Genomic DNA, 13,443 nt, shown 5'->3' on the forward strand with positions numbered 1-13,443 from the left:
AGTGACTCGGGGCCGGGATCAAACCAGGGTCCTCGGCGCTATGAGGCAGCAGTGCTGATCACTGCGCCACCATGCTGCCCGTCTGTTGTTATGCAATTCTGAAAGAAATAAAACTTCAATAAAAAGTTTCTAATAAAAGTTCATAAAGTCGCGACAGTTTAAAAAAACAAAAAGTAAAAAGACATTTTAGTCATCAGCTGAAGAGTGAGATTATGAAGATATGGCAAGGTCCCACTATTTCAGTCCCAGGTTAGCAATGATTCCAAGAACTGAAGGTACCTTGAACATAAAATAAGGTTTATAGATCTGAGTAGTTCCTACTGATACACTTTAAGAGTAAAAATCAATATAAATGCTCTAAGTCTCAGTCTAAAATCAGAAAAAAGATGTTACTGCATTAGCAGCCATTGCAGTCACATCCAAATGACCCAACCCTTTTCTAACACTGCTGAATTTTATAAGACCCCCTCTCTAGCCATAAAAACTTGATTAAGACACAAAATATATGTTTTCCCATATACAGACTCAGTAACTGAGCCATATGAAATATTCATGGTTGAAATCCTTAGTCGGTGCCGAATTAGCTACTGTCGGCCATGATAGCAACAAGTGTGCTGCAATTAGCCTCAGAAACCTAAAATAGTGAGGAGAGGAAATAACTGTCAGCTAGATTTCTCTCCCCTGGTCACCATCTAAAGATCTCTATTGAAGATGCATGGACACTGGGATCAAATGGCATCGGGTCATCTCTAATACTGGGCAGCACGGTAGCACAGTGGGTTAGCATTGTTGCTTCACAGCGCCAGGGCCCTGGGTTCAATTCTCGGCTTGGAGAGTCTGCACGTTCTCCCAGTGTCTGCAAGGGTTTCCTCCTGAAAGACGTGCTTGTTAGGTGAATTGGACATTCTGACTTCTCCCTCAGCGTACCCAAACAGGCACCGGAGTGTGGTGACTAGGGGCTTTTCATAGTAACTTCATTGCAGTGTTAACATAAGTTTACTGTAACACTAATAAAGATTATTATATCCTTGCAAACCTTTAGGCTCACTAGAATCACATATGAACAATTAGCCACTGGATCTAGTTAAAGAAAGCAACCTGTGGCCCAGGAATACCAATGGTCCTGGAGGGAAGGGTAGGGGAGAAAGTTGGAAGGCAATTTTAATCCTTATTTCTTTGCAGAAAACAGGTGGGTGAAATCACACAAGTTAAATACCCACCCTGTGTTAAAACAATTAGTTGATCATGCAGAATTTAAACCAGGCAGGAGGCAAGAACTTGTACTGAGGGAAGCTGCATGTGGGAAATCTAGCTCAGGCAAAGCGAGATGAACTGCAACACCCCTCTGGTGCAGCAGCTGAGCTCTGATAACTTGGCACAGAACAGGGGTCAAACCTGTCTGAATAGCTCAGTTACAATACCAGCACGAGTCCCTCCGGGACATCGAGAAGGATCTTTCTGATATAAAGATTACCCTGCCAGTATCTAAACTGGCAACTTTCGTTACTCAGAGAGACAGAGCAACACTGATTGACAAGGGCATGTTTGTTCAGCCCTAACTGTTTGTCTGTAATTGACTCTAGATATTACAAGTATGAGAAAATTTAAAACTGCAACTATTTTACTTTAGTCGACAGGCACATTGAGACAATGTTTATATTCACAATAGCTAACATGATTCTATCATCAACAATGCAATTAATCTTCCTGGTTCCACTCGATTGTCACAGGTACAAAATGAAAAGAATTATTAAGTAACTCCATCGCCCATCCCCACCCAAAGTCAACAACAATAGAATTCACTACAATAAATAAGTCAATGGCTGTATTACTTTCCTAATATTTATTGTGGATATCCTGCTCCAACTGCAATAGGAATATAGGATTAGATTACTATTGCTGGTCACTGGTTACAATCCCAGTTTGTTGGTCTGTGTGTGATTATATTATTCCTTTTAAAGGGCAATTCAACACATTTCATGAAAATGCATTTCAACAGTCTGCTCATAAACCAAATCTTATCACTGCATGGTTTGCAAAGTGCCACTGCAGTAAAGCACAATATTTAATATGCAAAAATATATGCTGCCAGGTGCCATTTTGATGAAGTAGCCATTAAGTTCTATGAAAGCAATTGGAGGGAAATCAAAATGTCATCGAACATGTAGCAGCAAAATAGTTTTTGCAGAATTCCCCACAATTTCACCAGGAACAAACCAGACCAGCAGGCAGGAGCTTTGATGGGCAGTAATTAATGGAGGCAATGGGGGTCTCGTCTGCCAACTGGAAAGCCAGCAAGCGACCCCCCCCTCCACCAATCATCTCTTGAAGGGAAATTAAGTGCCATTCAGAAACTTAACTGGACAGCCATGGGCCTTATCCAGGATGAAGAAACCTGGGGATGAAGTCCCGCCCACCTCGGACAGCCAATCTTTCGGAGGCCGAAAGCTCGATTGAATGGCAGCAACATCCATCCAAGATCCGGTATCATTGTTGGTCTCAGACTACATATCAGTCATGGCAAGGGGTGGAGCACTGGGAGTGGGGGAGTGGAATAGGGCAGGGATTGGATCTCAACAAACCACCCCTCTACACACCCTTGCCCACAAGCACCCCGGCATGAGTTTGCTCGTCAAACTCTCCCACACGATCAAAACTCTGCCTGCCACTGAGTAAACACCAGCAGCAGCAGTAGGATGAGGCCAACGACTGGCTTAATCAGGATGGTTGAGTGAAGGAAACAGGTTTCCCACCAGCCACCCTTTCCCTGACTAAATACCCCTGCCACAGAGGAGGGCATTAAATTCCATCATGCCCCTGAAAGGTACATGTTCATTGTTATATGATTATGCAGATCTGCCAGTTTGATTGTCTGCTTGGGAATACTCAAAGATAGATGAATATGAAGACATGGGCTTTGCATGCAGACCATTGAGCAATGCAGCTTGCATGCCAAAGCAACTGATGTTGTAGAGGCAAGAAAACAATTTGAATATATCCTTTGTTTACAGATTCCAAAAAGACGTAATTAGCACATAAAAATGCAGACGAGCTCAGTACTTTAGCAGTATATACACAAAGACTGCTACTGCAGATATATTGTGGATCTGCCATCTGCAGCAGTGCCAATTTAGGCACAAATGCTGTAATACAAATGAGATGGCACTGTCTCTTCAGTGGCACAGATTTTTCCCTGACCACGAGCAGTTTTTGCATCATCTTGTTTGTTCGCATGTCACATGATTATGGATGCAAGTGATCATATCAAAAACACAGACTGCTCCTCAAAGCTAAGACAGAGTAGCAAATAAAAAATTGCTATCATTAGAAACACCCCTATATTGTATAAACTGATTCTACGTACATGCTGACCTAATTGTTCCTTAATAGCTTTAGTCATCATGGTATCAAATCTAGGCAAGAGGATTAGTCAAAACAGATTTTTGAATTTGTTTCATATTATATGTGTCTATTGAACTAAAACAAATTAAGTGAGATTTTAATTAATGCTCACATCGTTTCCTAATGCTCTCTGTCGAACTGGTTGTTATGGTACATTTTATATAGCAAATCGCCATAAAATTTCAGAATTAAGTAGCAATTTAATATCAGTCAACTGATTTATTATCGGTGAATGTACCCACTAAAATAAAACGCAAGGTAGTAGTACCTGTGTTGATTTCAATTCACTTTGACTCCGCATATCTAACTAGGAGTTTTGTCACTTTTACCAATTTTCTGTCAGTCTAGAGCAGTGCTGTCCAATCTGCTCGCCACTCGTGATGAAGCTTTAGAGCCATATAACACTGGGTCATGTTAAATTTGCAGTGGGTATGCCTATGCGTTTCACTCGTTAATCCGCTCTCTGTCGCCTATCCCTAAATGAAGAAGGAAGAGTCAGCACCATTGCTGTTAGACAGGAGTCACAAATCAATCAGACCACAAATATGTTTGTCAGGTTATAGTTCAGTTGTCAGGTTTCTAGTGACCTGTAAGCTAAAGGGCCCTTGCTTAATGAAACAAGAAAAATACTCCAATTTCAGTTGCCTTCTTTATTCATGTTCTCTCTCAGTGCCACTAAATGACGAGGCATTGAGATCTGCAAGTTCTCAACATTAAGCACTGAGAAAGCAGGACCGGCCTTCGGGAGGACCGCTGCTCGGTTGTTCTCAGAATTTTATTGGGAAATCTAGTAACATCGGAAATGTTAACTGATTCATTCTGTTTGTTTATTTAGTGGCAGTTTATGAAAATATTTCTGAATTATGAGTGGCTATCAATGAGGGCTGAAATGTGCAATTTTTGCAAAGTGCTCAGTGCAGCAATATCCAAATGTGTTCTGCCTTTATATTGATAGATCAGTTGAAGCAAATGATTAAAAAGGCTAGGGCACTTTTTGGATAAAAGGTGAGGTTACAAGAGGTTGGTCATGAGCCAAAAGTCTGGATGTTTGAAAATGACAAATGACAGAGCTTAAGCAATGCATGGGTTAGAGTGCAGAAGCCAGTAAGTAGAGATTTCCCAACTCTTTTCCCTCTCCGGGTCTTTGAACATATCAATTCTGATAAAATAGAGAAAGTTTATTTTCGAAGAATTGTGTTCTTTTGAAATAAACTGATGCAGACTGTCAGAAACATACACTTCATTTAACGGATTGTCACCACCCTTTGAGTGTGTATACAGCAGGCTTGTCTGCAAAACAGTAGGATAACGAATCACTTGTGAAGCTATTCTCCTGGCTCTGGCAGTGAATGTAGTAGTCTTGACTGCTGACTATTTAAAACCTCAAAAGCTTGCACATTTGTTTTATTATTTATTTATTTATTTATTATGTAGCAAATATGGTGACATGATTGCTACAAGTTTAGAAAGCACGAAAATCCAATTGGACAACACGAGCCTAGAGGACACTGACACTTTCTGGCGGCTCAGTGGTTAGCATGCTACCTCACTTCAGGGACCCGGGTTCGATTCCGACCTTGAATTACTGTCTGTGTGGAGTTTGTACGTTCTCCCCGTGTCTGTATGGGTTTCCTCCGGGTGCTCTGGTTTCCTCCAAGAGTCCAAGATGTTCAGGTTAGGTGGACTGGCCATGATAATTTTCCCCTTAGTGTCCAAAGATGTGTAGGTTAGGTTGCGGAGTGGGCCCAAGTAGGTGCTCTTTCAGAGGGTCAGTGTAGAGTGAATGGGCCGAATGGCCTCCTTCTGGACTGTGGGGATTCTATGACCATCAACCATCGCGTGACTTTCCCAAGTAACCATTCTTCAGGTTTACAGGCTATTCCATTACAGAAAGCTGACAACAATTCCTGGCCGCCAACTATTTTGCACCTTTGGGCTTTGACAAAGTGTCATCCAGTCTCAAACCGTCAGTTCCCTTTTCTCTCCACAGATACTGTCAGACCTGCTGAGATTGTCCAGTATTTTCTGTTCGGCATCCGCAATAATTTGCTTTTAACGGTTTTTCCACCTGTGGTCATTACATACGTCCATATGTTTTTACTTCACTGCCATATTACAAGAACCAGAATGTTCTTTTTGCATAAAATAAAAGCAAAATAATACAGATACTAGAGATCTGAAATAAAAGCAATGAGCTGGACAATCACAGCAGGTCTGGCAGCATCTATGGAGAGAGAAACAGAGTTAATGTATCGAGTCTAATATGACTCTTGTTTAGAACTTTTTTTCATTCCACTTTACGATTGTTCGAGTGATTTCATCAAAAGGTTCAGAAAACAATACAAACCCCAAGGACACAGATTTAATGGCGTGACTACCCCCTGCAATCCTGTATTTTACCTGGTTCAAAATCAGTTTGTTTTCTAAAATGGATCGAGTGTCTTAGAAATCTGAAAATGCACTAGCTTTTTGTTCACAAGCATTACCTCCGCGTCACACATTTTGTGCAATGGTTTTTAGGTCACCAATAACAATGAAAGTCAGTTATTAGGGAGAAAAATGAGGCATGGGTCCACAGTAGCCTTCAGATATTCCTTCCATCTCCAGGACAAGCCTAGAAGCCAGTTCCCAATCTCAACTGCTCAATGTCCTATCACCTACACCCTGAAGCTGCTCCTAGGCTAATAATCTTCCAATTAAATAATTTTCCTTTAAGTTTTCATGTTCCTGCATGATGTTAGCACCTACACAAGTCTCTAGGAAAGTCATAGGCTATGCTTAGGAAGTTTTGTGAAAGTACAGGGGCGATGAGGGAATAGTACTTAGTGTGAGTTAAGGCACAGCAGCAGAGTTTTGGATGAACTCAGGTTTAGTGAGTAGAATGTGGATGATCAGCCAGATGTCTGCTGGATTAATGGGAGTCTAAAGGTAACCAGGGATGAGGGTTTCAGCAGCAGATGAGTTGGGACAGGAGTGAAGTCAAGCGCTATTATATGGAGGTGGTAATAGAACCTCTACTTTCCCTCCCCCATGCATTGCCATGGCAACAGTTTTCCTGCACCCCTCTCATTTCTTCTTCTCCCCCATTCCCATTAAAAATGAAACAAAGGTTCCCCACTCCCACTACCCTCTCATCTCATCTAGCTGTTCATTTAGGCCGAAGCACACGCCATGTCTCACTATACCATCTCCGGCCTGGTGGCACCTCTTTGCCAGTCCCTAACCTAGCCTAAACAATTATTTATCTGGCAGGAAAAGCAACAACTATTTACATTTATAAAGTGCCTTTAATGTAACAAAACATCGAGGTGCTTCACAGGAGCATAATTTTTTTTTTTTAAATGACACCGAGCAACAAAAGCTGACTGTTAGATGGTGAAAGGTTGGTCAAAGAGCTACGTTTTAAGGAGTGTCTGAAAGGAAACTAATCAATCTGATGGATCGCCCATTGATTTTCAACTTCCTATTGCAGATGTAATGGGAAGTGCCCGATTTTTTTTACTTTTGTCAAATATATCCTTCTCAGGCCCAATTTACTCTTTATCTGGCAGAAAGCTTCAAATCTTCGGATAACTTATAAATTAGTGATTGTGACAGAATCATTGCAAACTAATCAAGGGACAGACCACTACTAATTTCCAAGAAATATTGCAAGTACTTTTTATATTAGAAAGAAACTGAAGAGACCACCATTTGATCGGTCTACAGAAATCTGATGTCGGCATAGCAACAAAACAAACATTCATCAAAATTTAGGATCAATAGAGCTAAATGAATTAACCACGATCATTCCCTCAATATAAACCCAGGAATTGGGATTAAATAGATGGCCCTCCTCTTTTCAGAGCAGTTTAACCTATCTGGAGAATCCAGTAGTGTTTATTTTTTTACATGAAGAATATTTGATTACCAAGATAGCTGGTTAGTACTACTCTAATTGCTGAGCACATGATTGTGCATTCCCAAAGTATTCATGTGAAACCAAACCTGACTTGACACAACAATAAATTGGCATATTCTGGAAAATTACACAACAGGGAAAGAAGCTGCCTTTCTTAAAACTTGTGGGAGGATACTCCCAGTCTAACCGTTAAATCAGAGGGTTACACGTTTTTTCTTTTATAAAACTAGAGAACCCAATTCATTTTTTTTCCCCATTAAGGGGCAATTCAGCGTGGCCAATCCACCCACCCTGCACATCTTTGGGTTGTGGGGGCGAAACCCACGCAGACACGGGGAGAATGTGCAAACTCCACACGGACAGTGGCCAGGGCCGGGTGCGAACCTGGGACCTCGGCACAGTGAGGCAGCAGTGCTAACCACTGTGCTGCCCTGGGTTACACTTTTAACCATTTGAGGACTGCTGTGACATTCTCCATCAAATTAAACAATGCAGAATAACATGTTTACATTTATTCAGAGAGTGTACCACAAATAAATATTTTCAAATTACTGAAGCTAGGAAAGTATTTTTTGAAAATTCCTTTGAAGGATATATGAATAAATGGTGAAGAAATCATTTCTATCTCTTATTGTGCCAACATTGATTCAATTTGACTCAGCATTATAAAATCTACAGAAAACAATTCTGGCAATAATGATAGTAGGTTCTGAGCGAAGAATCAATCTGATAAGAACAGTCTTCATTTAAGATTTTTAAAAGTGTTCTACTTTGTCTCTTTGGCTGTCCACTTTGTTATTCTCAGTCTAATCTCTATCTCTCTCTTCAGGTACTATGCCCAAGGGGGCGTGTCCAACCATGGACCTCCATGTTAACCTTGCTCACCATTAGTGACGGTACTTTCATCCAGTTTGTAAAGCTGTTTAAAATGATCATTCTTTGGGGGCGACAAAATGGCGCAGTAGTTAACACTGCTACTTCACAACGCCAATGACCCGGGTTCAATCCCAGCCCCGGGTCACTGTCTGTGTGGAGTTTGCACATTCTCCCCGTGTCTGCGTGGGTCTCACCCCGCAACCCAAAGATGATCCCTGGAATGGCGGGTCTGACATATGATGAACGGCTGAGGATCCTGGGATTGTATTCATTGGAGTTTAGAAGGTTAAGGGGAGATCTAATAGAAACGTACAAGATAATACATGGCTTAGAAAGGGTGGACGCAAAGAAACTGTTTCCGTTGGGCGAGGAAATGAGGACCCGTGGGCACAGCCTTAGAATTAGAGGGGGTAAATTCAGAACAGAAATGCGGAGACATTTCTTCAGCCAGAGAGTGGTGGGCCTGTGGAATTCATTGCCGCGGAGTGCAGTGGAGGCCGGGACGCTAAATGGCTTCAAGGCAGAGATAGATAAATTCTTGATGTCGCGAGGAATTAAGGGCTACGGGGAGAATGCTGGTAGGTGGAGTTGAAATGCCCATCAGCCATGATTGAATGGCGGAGTGGACTCGATGGGCCGAATGGCCTTACTTCCACTCCTATGTCTTATGGTCTTATGTGCAGGGTAGGTGGATTGGCCACGTTAAATTGCTAACCACTGCGCCACCATGCCGCAACTCCACTGTGAGCTTACATTCTGGTATGATTTTCTTTCTTGACACTACTGGACACTGTTTTCTTATAATTTATGCTGAGCCTTTTCTTCTCACTTTCACTCACCACTCTATCCAAAACCTTTTGCAGTTTCATTTTGGAGTCAGCAACATGAACGGTCATTGACGTATCTATTATTAGTAATGTAACAGTTAATATCTGACAATTGAGTGCATACTCTAGCTGTGATTGAGAGCAGCTGATACTCATTGGGGAAAGGTTCGGCCACGTGTAAAAACTAGCTTCCACCTGTATGAGGGAGCCATGTGGGAGGGACTAGTATCTGAAATTATATGGAGCTTTGTGAATAAAATAATGCTAAAGACAGACTAGCTCTTGATTATTTCTTTGCCAGATTGATGTTTACTGGAACAACATGGCAGCGGAGGATTGACATTCATTTTTTTTAAATTTAGAGTACCCAATTCCTTTTTTTCCAATTAAGGGATAATTTAGTGTGGCCAATTCATCTAGCCTGCACATCTTTTTGGGTTACGGGGGTGAGACCCAGGCAGACATGGGGAGAACGTGCAAACTCCACACGGACAGTGTCCCGGGGCCAGGATCGAACCCGGGTCCTCAGCGCTGTGATGCAGCAATGCTAACCACTGTGCCGCCCCTGGATTCACATTCATTTGAGCAGGTTAGAAGCGGAGTACAAGATTTTTGTTATTCTCTTTACTGACAATTATACTGCTGCCTACAGCTCCTTGTGTGAAATGGCTGAGGACTGATGCAAATTCTCAAGGTTTCATTATCCACTGTTGTTTTTTTCAGAACATGAACAGGATGAGCAATGGAAAATTAGATTGAAATGTGGATTTGGGCTACTTTGTTATCCAAGAGGTAGCAAAGTATGGTTTTCACATTGTCACTACCAGTAAAAAGTAAGATTAGGAGTGAAGTATTTTCAGAGCTGGATGTGGGCGACTTGTATACCGAAAAGGGATTAACTTTTCTCTTACAATTTATGGATAGGGTTTAAAAGAAAAAGATAATCCACTGGAAGCCTATGAGGCACAGTCAACTTGTAGTAAATTTAAGAAGGTGGACAACAGTCCATGGAAGAGCGTATTATGGACTTTTACATGTTGTGTAGCAGATTGACAAAGTTTTAACTAGAGATTGCGGAGTCTGTGCTTGCATTCAAGTTACTAAACGGTGCACAGATCTCATCTAGAAAGACCTTTTGGGCTGATGGGTGTTCTATTTCATCAGGAAGATTTTTTTTCAGACCAAATGGCTGCTGCCCTAAAACAATATTGGGGGAAGCAATCATTTCCAGCCGCTATCAACTCAAAGGCAATTCTGCTGTGACGCAAAGAACTAGAGTCCACGCTTGCTCAATTTCAAACCACCTAGCTACTAGATGCAGGCGTCAGCACAACGACTGAGTTGCTGATAGGTGGTATGAAGAGGGTTACAACTTAGTCAATTTGTGGATAAGACAGAAAGCAGGACTGGGATAGCAACATAGACATATGAACCCTAGAAATGCACAGGGAATGATGAATAGATTTTTTTTGTGATTCCAAATATCATTACACAATGACTTTTCAAAGTGCAAAAATTGAGGCGATGAGGTACCAAATGATATGGGCAATTCTGACGATGAGGATGACCTACAGAAAGTATTGTATTCGTTAATGGGAACCCGAGTCCAACAAGTATTTTGATCCCTGATTTGTTCAACTATGTGGTGTTGATTAGCACATGCACCCCCATGTGGGTGGACTGGTTCAACTGTTACTTGGAATCTCTAGATATGGATGATCCACATAAGATTAAAAGAGTATGAAAGCTCCACATACTTTAAGCTTGGGGACAAAAGTGCACTAAAGTTTTAAAAAGGATGGTCACCCCATGCAAAATACTTGAACTAAGTTTCCTCATTAATTCTAATGAGGTATCCAGTTAAGATACCTTTATTGTTTCTTCAAATGAAAAAAAGCACAGATGAAACTAGGTATGGAAAATGACAAAGCACAAGTATTCGAGAAATCTGTGGTTTTATATTTCACCCTATGAAGGCATTACTGCATATCATTGAGGAAACCAGATGTTTCTCGTTGAGAAGTCCAGGCACTACTGTTGGCTTCAGGGGAGAAGAGTCTGGCTGATAAGAAAATACTTATTTGGAAATTATATAATAATAATAATCTTTATTAGCATCACAAGTAAGCTTACATTAACACTGCAATGAAGTTATTGTGAAAAGTCCCAATTCACACACCCTTCATCAAAGAAATGAAATACTCCGCTGAGGGATGTTGGCAGTAGTCAATAGGGAATATGAAGCGTTTATTGAGCAAGTTACAATCCAATGCAACATTTGTGTCAAATATTGGAGGACACCAACACATCCTGTTGTAAGTCTTCTACTTGGCTGAAAAATTAGTGAGTACTGGCTATGGACTTGAAGCTACGCAACAAGGATTATGTTTTTTTCCTGTTTCACTTTGTGGATATATCAACTAAAATCAGCCCTTCTTCAGGTAATAAATGGCAGGGGCAAACAAATGATTGCCGACAAAATTAATATGGTAATTTTCAGTTAGCTTGGTTTTGTTGTTGGACTATCTCCAACTAAAACTGGATCTTACCATATTTTATTGGTACCATGGTGGGAAACATTGGGTATCTTTATGATGCATGTTGTTGACTTTTTATGGGGTGGGCACTAACAAGTTTGAAAAACATTTTATAAACTGGGAATCAGACTTTTGAGGCCTTTAAATATTTTGGATTGGAAATAAGGCAGAATAGATCTGATGTACTTTACAAAACTATGTTATTTAGAAAACATTAACACTATCAAAGTCAATCTTGCCAGATCCTCCCAAAAGATGCAGATGCTTCCAAAGATGTGCAGGTTAGGTGGACTGGCCATGCTAAATTGCTCCTTAGTATCCAAAGATTAGATAGAGTGATGTGGATAGGGCAGCGGATTGGACCGATTGGCCTCCTTCTGCACTGTATGAGTTCTTCTGCACTATGCAGGTTCTATGATTCTTCTATGTTTCCAAAGCGGAGATGCAGCAACTGCAAAGTCTTGGCTGGGCACAGAGACACAGCCTTGTGCAAATATTTATGTCTTATAAATAAGTAATGTCATAAAATATCCTTGAAGGCGATTTACAGTGAAACAAAACAGGGACGAACAAATGGAAAAATATTTGCAGAAATCTCCATCTTTGGGTGACCACAGGGATATAAACTTGATGATGATGCCTCTCGTGCAAACCTTCGTGATGGGTTTTTGAGCATAATAGGTTTTAGAATATCTTTTATGGGAGCAAGTGAGAAAACATTTCCCCTTGGCTCGAGAAGCCAAGAAAAACAGAAGAATAGTAAAAGGTACACTGGCTGCTGAAACTCTTCAGCTTGTTGAGGAAGTTTACATGGCATACATTTTATCAAAGATGTTGGGGAAATTCTATATCAAGGAGATATAAAAGAAACCATAGCTATTGAGTGTTATATGGACAATCATTTCCTTTGGGATAATGCGCACTCCACAAAAATGTGTGAACAAGATGACATTATGAATTGCTATTACAAGTTTGAAACAAATGTTGGAGGAAAATGGAATCTCCAAACTTAAATGGGTAGATACAAATCATCAATTGTCTGACTGTTTTACCAAAAAAAAACCCTTCCAGTGAGAAGTTATTGGTAGTCGAAAAAGGACACTTCATGATGTAAGCCTTGGGAGTGTACGGTTTATTTCTCTTTCCTCGGTTTTAAACCTTGTCTGTAAATATGCACTTGTTAACTTTTTTTATTTTAAAGAAGGGAATCTATTAATGTTGCAAATGCTGTGACAGTAGAGTGCATACGCTAGTTGCGATTAAGAGCAGCTGATAGTAATTGGGAAAGGTTAGGGCACAACCATAAGAACCAGTTTTCATCTGTGTGGGGGAATTTTATGGAACAGAAAAGTAGTCTGCACTCTGGTTCCAGTTTCTTCCCTTGCCAAACCATTGTTCACCGGATTAATAGTAACCTCCCATTAATAATCCAGCAATGTCTTCAATCTTTCTAAAAATACGTCCCCACTATACAAACTGGATAAATCTGGGGAGAAAACATATGCCTGCCTGACCTCACTTTTAATCTTCACAAAATCACTTTTAAGGCTGCAGTTGTTCACAAAATAGATTTCTCAAAGATTTTTACCATCAAGGTCAAGAGACTCTCAGATGTTCATCAGTTCTTCATGTTTCACCTTATCAAATGCCTTACCATAATCAATAAAACACAGGGGTAAATCTCTTTCATCTCTATGGTTCTTGCTGATAGCATGGATGCCATAAAGATAGCATTTCTTGTTTCTCTATCTTCTATAAAACCACACTGAAGAGCTGAAATTTCTATCATAGAACATTAATGTGAATTAATTACCAGTTTAAAAACACTGTCCTTTACATTGTTTTCAAGCTTTTTTTTAATATTTCCAATTCATCAGTTAGCATGCTGAGTTGAAAGGCA

The 13,443-nt window shown here is 40.6% G+C and overlaps 1 protein-coding gene across 2 annotated transcripts in view; it reads right to left on the reverse strand.

Moving 5' to 3' along the window:
• zmp:0000001236 (mastermind-like protein 2) overlaps positions 1-13,443 on the reverse strand; it is a 461,039-nt gene that overhangs the window by 394,822 nt on the left and 52,774 nt on the right. The gene's annotated exons all lie outside the window — the stretch shown is intronic.

Source organism: Scyliorhinus canicula, chromosome 14 (genome assembly GCF_902713615.1).
Source record: "Scyliorhinus canicula chromosome 14, sScyCan1.1, whole genome shotgun sequence".
Lineage (NCBI taxonomy): Eukaryota > Metazoa > Chordata > Chondrichthyes > Carcharhiniformes > Scyliorhinidae > Scyliorhinus > Scyliorhinus canicula.